Genomic DNA, 8,880 nt, shown 5'->3' on the forward strand with positions numbered 1-8,880 from the left:
ATGCGCTGAACTCCCTCTTCTCGTTCTCCAACTCCTTTAATAGCGTGGCCGACTTATCAGTCTCGGCCTTCAAAAGATGCTCTAACCGCTGAACCTTCAAAGTAAGGTCGTCGTTCTGGCGGCTCCGACGGTCCAGCTCAGCCTCGTATTTCTTCCCATGACCTTGCACCTCAGATAGAGCCGCTAAGGTTTCCTGCACGGACTTTTCTGACTCTGCCAGTTGTCAGCGCAATGTGTCAGCCTCGGTGTTTGGCTGCATCATTATACTTTGAGCCAAAGGCAACGCCCGAGCCTGTAACTCGCAGAAAAAAGTCCACTTGTGGGACGACGTCATTTGCCCCAGTATGGATTGTCCCATCTCCGAGGTCAGGTCCTGGCTCAAGTACTCTTGAGCACTAACATTCGAGGCCAAGAAACTAGGACTTACGAGCCCTTGAGGAGCCACAAGTGCAGGTAGCCTTTGTCGTTTCTGCCGGCGTGCCTCGGCCTCGGCCTCGGCTTTTTTCTTGGCCGCCTTTGCCCTGTGAGCATCCTGGTTGCCCTTCGGCTGCGACTGCGGCTGAGCCGTCTCACGGGTCGGAGCCCGATTCTCTCCTTGAGGAGCCGGTGCTGTTGCAGTTCAGCCTTGGATCAAAGTGCGAATATCCAACTCGTCAGTGTAGTTCGCCATGATACCTGCACAAACACTAGTCAAAATCAATGCCAACATAGGAATTCAAACAAAAGACAAATGCTATACCAATTAAATCGTCAAGAGGTTGTGCAGATTTCTTTAGCCGAACAAGTTCTCGGCACGGCAACGGCCGCGGCAGCTTTTCCAGCATTGCCAAGTTATCTTTCTCCTCAGAGGACATCTTGGACTTCGAAACCACGTCGTATTTCCTCAGCGTTTGAGTCCAATATAAAGGAAAAAATGCTTCTCCCGCGTCATTAAAGAAGTACTTCTTTCCGTTGCGCGGCCAAATCATGACCTTGAAGAACCCAACTTTGAATCCTTTGTAAGAAGTCGTGAAGGGTTGAAGTAAACAATGTTCTGCCCGAACCAAAGACAGCCATTTTTCCTTCTTTGTTGGCCGAGAAGAGTAAAAATATAAGAACAGATGGGGCGTAGGCTCCATACCAAGCGCCATACACAACTGCCGAAATCCTTGCATCGCGGCCCAGCTGTTCAGATGCAACTATGTCGGTGCGACGTTGAGTAACCGAAGCACACCCATAAAAAATTTATCGAAGGGCAGGGTCACCCCTAAATCTCGGAACAGATAGTCATACACAAAAAAAAAGTCATATTTACATTCCCCTCGGCCAAGAAATACGAAATCCGATTCCCATGACCCGTCGTTCCAGCATGGCTTGAAGAAAAAACCAGATGGCACTTCATCATCTGGAAGAGTAACAAAGTTTTCCGAGTCGAACAGCAAGGCAATCGAATCCTTATCGGTATACCGAGAAAATACACTACCCACCTCCCCATGTACCCACCTATAGCCGGGAACTTCTATAGGGCCAAACCGACGAGTGGCCGGACCGGCTCGGCGAGTATTCGGTCGGCCCTCAATCATCTAAAGAGAAGAAGCCTCTTCCACGCTTCGTGACTGCTCAAACTCCTCGATAATTTCTACACTAGCCGATTTCTGTGTTGCCGAGTCCAAAACCCCTTGCTGAGCCGGTTCATGTGAACCCAAATCGACAGAATCAGCTCGCTCTCGGTGAGAAGACTGATGCGAACCCGCGTCGGCAGTACTAGCCCTGCTACCCCCAATAGAGCCAGCTTCTGAAACCCTATCCTCTACACCTATATTAAAATTAGTCATTAAAACGTACCTTACTTGGATGATAGCCTCGGACGATAGCAAGCACTCAGACAATCTTTGCGTCGGCTCGGAGCAATCACTCTTTACAGTCAAGTAAGCATGCTAGGGTTTGGTCCCCACCACTCCTATTTATAGCACTTTCCATAAACCCTAATGGTAACTGCCGCTTGCGTATGAACCGTCAAATCAAATTGATCCAACGACCCACGAGCTCCAACTTTTCAAATCCTTCACCTTATTACCCAACCCAACGGTTATAACCCTTCATATTCCCACGTTTATTACCCAACGGTTACAACTCCTCATATTCCTACAATTAATACTCACTGCTCCCTTCAAACCAACTGTCACGACTGTCAAGACAAATTTACCCTTTGCATCGTTACACTCTTCAAGGTTGGGGGCTTGTGTATTGGAAGGATCCCGTCGGCCACGTGGGTCGGCCACGTGGACCGGCACGTCATGTCCTATCAGATATTGACGCAAGCCAGATGTCATTCCAGCTCGGCACAGGATCGAGATCCACATCTGCCTCATATCGGCTCGGCAAGATGCCGAACACAACGTCTCGGCCATCCTGTATCGGCCCGGCTGAAAGTCATTAGAGTAATTAGAACAACGATCCCGATTAATAAGAGACGAAACATGATTAAGGCGTAACCCGCTGATTAACATCGTATTACCTAATTTGGTAAGTGTCAGAAAAAGCCCACTATGCTCAGGCCCATGACAGGTATTATAAATAGGTCACACGTAACGAGGTATGTCACTGTTCAATTATTACCCTAGAGATTCGTGCTTGTCCTGACTTGAGCGTCGGAGTGCCTTTTGCAAGTACCTCCCCCCTCTGAAGAATCCACCTGAAGCTCCCGTTCGGCCCTCCTACACCCCAGAAGACTACGAGTGTACCTTCAGACAGGTACATATAATAAAAGAATTATATATATATATATATATATATATATATATTCTTATCTTATTTTTTTTTCTAATTTGTTTGTTTATTTTCTTACAACGATAACATAATCAAAAATGAAACATATAAGCTTAAGTTTTTCTTTTTTTTTTGGTGAATTTACATATAAGCTTAAGTATCACACACACATTTATATTTTGTGGTCTTATGTGTGTGTGGGTGGATGCACTATTGCAGACGAGATATTCTATGACAAATATTTTGAAATTCTATGTCAATTCCAAGATGCATAGATCTTAGCGATATAGAATATTCACATATTCTATGTTGGATTGTCAACATTCGTTATAATTGGGGATACAAAATTTGGTAATTTGATACATTGACATTCACATCTTACAATATATGTGACATTATCCGTCATATAGTATTCATATTTTATGATGTGTATGATCATATTCGTTATAAAATCATATCTATCATAAAATGTGTACAATCTATGATGCATATATAATGTCATACCATCATAGAATGTGAGTTTTTTTTTATAATATTTTGTTTGTGTTGTGAATTTTTTGAAGCTTATAAAATAGAAATACATTCTAAGCAATTCAAATCAATATTTTATTGTCTAGTTCAATATTAACCTATATAATATACAATATTTATCATTTAAATTAAAATAATGTATAAATTAAACTTCATAACAATGAAAGATAATTAACTATAAAGTTATAATAATTATCATTAATTAATAATAATGTACTCAAATAAAATTAAACAATGTACACAAATATATATGTACCAATAAGAGGATAAAACTAAAAGATAAATATCTAACTAATGTAAACAAATAACAACAAATATATTATACACATAACAAGTAATAATATAATACATACGAACATTAGGAGGAGGAGGAAGAGAATGAGAAGGAGGAGGAGGAGAAGTATCACTTGTGCTAACCGTAGGTTTGTAAAAAGAAAAATCAATCATGTTAATAATTAAAATAATAGCAAATATTATACTCATAACAAGTAATAATATAATACAACTAAACATTAAAAATTGAACACATTAATGGTTTCAAGTCTAAATATTATCCCCCAATCCTTCGTTATGGTCATCACTTGTAGCATGTAAGTTGTCATTATCTTTGTTCACATTCAACCTAGGCATGCATGTGGAGAAAGAAAGAGTCTTACAAATGTCAAGTGTTGAACTTCCTTGTAGAACAATTGACCCATTTTTGTTAGTAAGATCAATAACATAAAATTCTTCGTTTTGCTTGGTCTGCCATGATGAATGACTCATCTTTAGAACCTTCATTCTTTAAGTTAACCAAGGTAAAACCTAGATCATTAATGTTGACTCAAGTGTTATTGTCAACCCATTTAAACTTAAAAATTGATACTCTAAAACTTGTGTAATCGATCAACCATATGTCTTGAATGACTCCAAAGTAACATAAAGAGACTATAATTGGGTTAGGGTCTTTAGAAATTGAGAAATGTTATGACTCAACCACCACCATAATCCTACTATTTTGCATAGTACTTTTTAGATCTTCCTTTTGGGTAAAACACATGTAATTATTGATGTTGTACTCACGTCAACATATGACATCATCAAAGTTAGGCTCTGGTGCTAGTCATTTCAATTTTTCAAAAATTGTATTGTCATTTTCAATTTGGTACTTGGAACACATTGAGAATGTTCTGTTATGCTCGTTGATCAACCATTTCTTGGGTATTCGTGGATGATTTGTTTTTCACCTTAATCAAGTATGCATCTAGAGACCAATATGAAATGCTATCAACCGAAATCTTATCAAATTAAAAAATGAGACTTAACATTTCTCTCTATATATTAATCAACTACAAAAATATATATCTTTCCAAATTGTTTAGACGAACAATTCAAGATTCAATATAATGATTATACATTAATTATGTAACCATTGTATTAAATCTCAAACGAAAAACTAAGGTTCAATCACAATCAATTAATATTCCTATCAACTATAATAGAACATTTTGAGATAACTAAGCATATAATTATGCTTAGTTAGACCCATATAAAATAAATAATATAATATAGTACACATGTAATTAACCATGTCAGGGCCGACCCAACATATTTTGAGGCCTAAAGCGAATTTTGAAGTTGGGTCTTTTTAAAGATGAGAGAGTGGCAGGAAAATCAACAGTTACCCATAGAAAAAAGGAACTTTTAGCAAAAAAATTACAATACTAGGATCGAACCCATTCCTTACAATGTTAGACTTAGACGATGACGACTATTGAGCATTGGGGGTTATCACACACATACACATGTCTCCACATTGGTAAGATATTGTCCGCTTTGGGCCTAACTCTCACAGTTTTGCTTTTGGATACCACCCAAAATTAAGGTCTCTCTACCAATGAAGATAATTGTGTGTATATAAACCCATGTCCGTCCTTTTGTTTGAATGATATGGGACTTTGCTTGCATCCCAACAATCTTCCCCTCAAACAAAGGATCACAACTTACCTCTTCCCCTGCAGCAAAAACTACGAGTATTATCCGACGGTGGCCCACAAAGTTCACTCATGCTCTGAGTTCTTGCACCGCTGCTCCATCATGACCTCCCTTATGACAGCGGGACACGCCTCCTAACCCTATACCAATGAAGATAATTGTGTGTATATAAACTCATGCCCATCCTCTTGTTTGAATGACGTGGGACTTTGCTTGCATCCCAACAATCTTCCCCTCAAACAAAGGACCACGATTTACCTCCTCCCCTACAGCGGAAACTACGAGTATTATCCAATGGTGGCCCACAGAGCTCACTCACGCTTTGAGTGCTTGCACTGCTGCTCCATCAGTCAAGGTCACATACTCATCAGAAGAATACTTGGAAGACGATTGTCTCAACCTGTTGGACCTCCTAGGAGGGACTTGTGGTAATTCATGAGCATTATCAAGATCATCATCATGTACCATATCATGTTCTTCTTGAGCATCATTAATTGGAACTTATAATACATCTCCAATCTGTTGATAATCAACATTACCATGTTGCTCATCATTCTGAGCATTAGTCTTCTCCACCTTGTTAATATCTTCAATGGTTTGGTCTTCCATGAACTGCATATCACGACTTCTAACAAGCTTCTTTCAACAGTATCATATAACCTGTATCCAAATTCATCCTGACCATAACCAATAAAGATACATTGCCTTGTCTTCGTATCTAATTTGGATAATTCATCTTTTGGAACATGAACAAATGCCTTACAACCGAAGACACGCATGTAATCATAACTAACATTTTTGGCAAATCAAATTTTGTTTGGCACCTCAGTATTCAAGGTAACTACAAGACTAAGATTAATAACATGTATTGCTGCAAGCAATGCCTCTCCCTAAAAGTGCTTAGGCAACTTTGCTTCAGAAAGCATACACCTCACTCTTTCAACCAAAGTCCTGTTCATCTTCTCTGCTAGACCATTCAACTGAGGAGTTTTAAGAGGAGTATTTTCATTTCTGATACTATGCTGCTTGTAATAGACATCAAAGGGTCCACGGTACACACCACCATCATTAGAACGGATGCATTTCAGCTTCTTGCCTGACTGCCTCTCATACAAAGCATGAAATTCTTTGAACTTTTCAAGCACTTGGTCCTTCCTCTACAATGCATAGATTTATAGCTTCCTGGAACAATCATCAATAAAAGTAACAAAGTAAAGTGCACCACTAAATGACTTTACCTTCAATGGGCCACAAACATCAGAATGCACCAATTCAAGCAACTCTAACTTCCTTGAGGGAGGATGCTTCTTAAAGGATACTCTGATTTGTTTACCAGCCATGCAATGAGAACATTTCTCCAATTCTACACTCTTCAATCCGAAAAGCACATCCTTTTTAGCCAAGCAATTAAGCCCATTTTCACTAATATGACCGAGCCTTCGATTCCACAAAGATGCCTCTCTATCCATAGCATTCACACTATCCTTAGCAACCAAAGCTTTAGTCCAATATAGTTAAGAATTTTTCTCCCCTCTAGCCACAACCAAGTTACCTTTGGTGAGTTTCCACTTTCCAGAACCAAAGTGGTTATCATAACCACCATAATCAAGCATTTGCATAGAGATCAAATTAAAACGAACATCAGGAGCATGTTTGACTCCTCTAAGCAACAATTTCATTCCCATGTTAGTTTGCAGGCAAACATCACCAACACCAATCACTTTAGACACACCATCATTATCCATCTTCAACACTCCAAAATCACCAGAAGTGTAAGATGTGAAGAAATCCTTCCTCGGTGTAACATGCAGTGTAGCACCACTATAAACAATCCACATGCTCTCATATGATACAAGATTAACTAACCCATGGTCACTGAGAATAACAAGATGACCACAAGTAGTAGTAGCAACACGATCATCATCATGATCCTTCTTTTTTTGCTTACCCTTCTTGCCTTTGTTCTTCTTTTTCCATAGAAAACAATTCCTTTGGATATGCCTAGGTTTATTACAATAATAACACTCCACATTCTTGTATCTTGACTTGGATTTGCTCTTGCTCTTCTCTCTACCATCCTTTGGTTCTTTTTTCTAACTTCTCCCCCTATTTTCTGTGATAAGTACCTCAAACTGAGATGAAGAACCATGTGCCTTCCTTCTCATCTCTTCATTAAGAGCACTACTCTTTATCGCTTGCAAAGAAACAACACCATTAGGAGCCGAGTTAGTAATAGAAACCCAAAATATCTCCCAAGACTCAGGTAAAGTGTTCAATAACCATAGTCCCAAAACTTCATCATCGAATTTGATACCCATTCCGGATAATTGATCTAGGATCCCATGAAATTCATTCAAGTGATCTGAAATGGAAGAACTTTTCCTGTACCTCAAATTCATCAAACAGTTCAACAAAAATAATTTATTGTTCCCTGATTTAGAAGCATACAAGGACTCAATCTTCTCCCATAAAGTTCTAGCATGTGTCTCATTAACAATGTGATTATAAACATTGTCTTCTGCAAACTATCGAATAAAACCACACACCTGTTGGTGCTCAAAGTCCCAATCTTCTTCAGACATAGAATCTGGCTTCTAAGTAACAAAGACTGGAAGATGCAATTTCTTCACAAATAATAAATCTTTCATCTTTCCCTTCCACAAATGATAATTTGTACCAGTCAAAGGAACCATTTTTGTATTTGCCTCCATCATTTAAGCAAGTAAATATAGCCCCAAACCAAGGAGCTCTAATACCACTTGTTGAGCATTGGGGGTTACCACACATACACATGTCTCCACATTGGTAAGATATTGTCCGCTTTGGGCCTAGCCCTCACGATTTTGCTTTTGGATATCACCCAAAAGGCCTCTCTACCAATGAAGATAATTGTGTGTATATAAACCCATGTCCATCCTCTTGTTTGAATGATGTAAGACTTTGCTTACATCCCAACACCAAAAAATTAAAGTTAGTACTGATACAACTGATTCATTAAATTTTATAAGTAAAAAAAATATTTTAGGGGTCTAAAGTTAGGGCTTGGGCAGCCTTATACTTGGGCCAGTCCTGACCATGTCAACACAACAAAAAATAAATTGATAATAATTTTAATTATTACTAACTTAATTGAATTCAAATTTGTAATTAAAAATTTTAACATTGTGTACAACATTGCCTCACAAATTTATATATTTTGGTTATTTCAATACACTTAGCATTGCCTAATTAACATTTTTCTATTTTTATAATTTATTAAAAATAAAATTAATAAGTATAATAGAGTCTAAATACGAGCTTGTTTTCTAGCACTCAAATCAACTAAACTAAATAATCTTTTAAACCTCCAACCCAAACTAACTAGCAAACTAAAACAACACCCTAATACCAAAATATGCACCCAAACAATAACATCCAACAACACCCCAACCTTTTTATGACGCACCTCAACAACACTTGGCAATACAACAAAAATTATACACAAAAGAAAATTCAAGAAACAAGGCAACTCTCAACAAAACTTGGCAGCATTTCATAGACTAGCATTGCACAAAAAAAAAAGGACGAACCCTAGAGTATGTGCAATGGAAAACTGAAGAACCTCGCTGGATCGAAGAACCTTGTTGT

The sequence above is a fragment of the Cajanus cajan genome, chromosome 6 (genome assembly GCF_000230855.2).
Source record: "Cajanus cajan strain Asha chromosome 6, NIPB_CcT2T_4, whole genome shotgun sequence".
Lineage (NCBI taxonomy): Eukaryota > Viridiplantae > Streptophyta > Magnoliopsida > Fabales > Fabaceae > Cajanus > Cajanus cajan.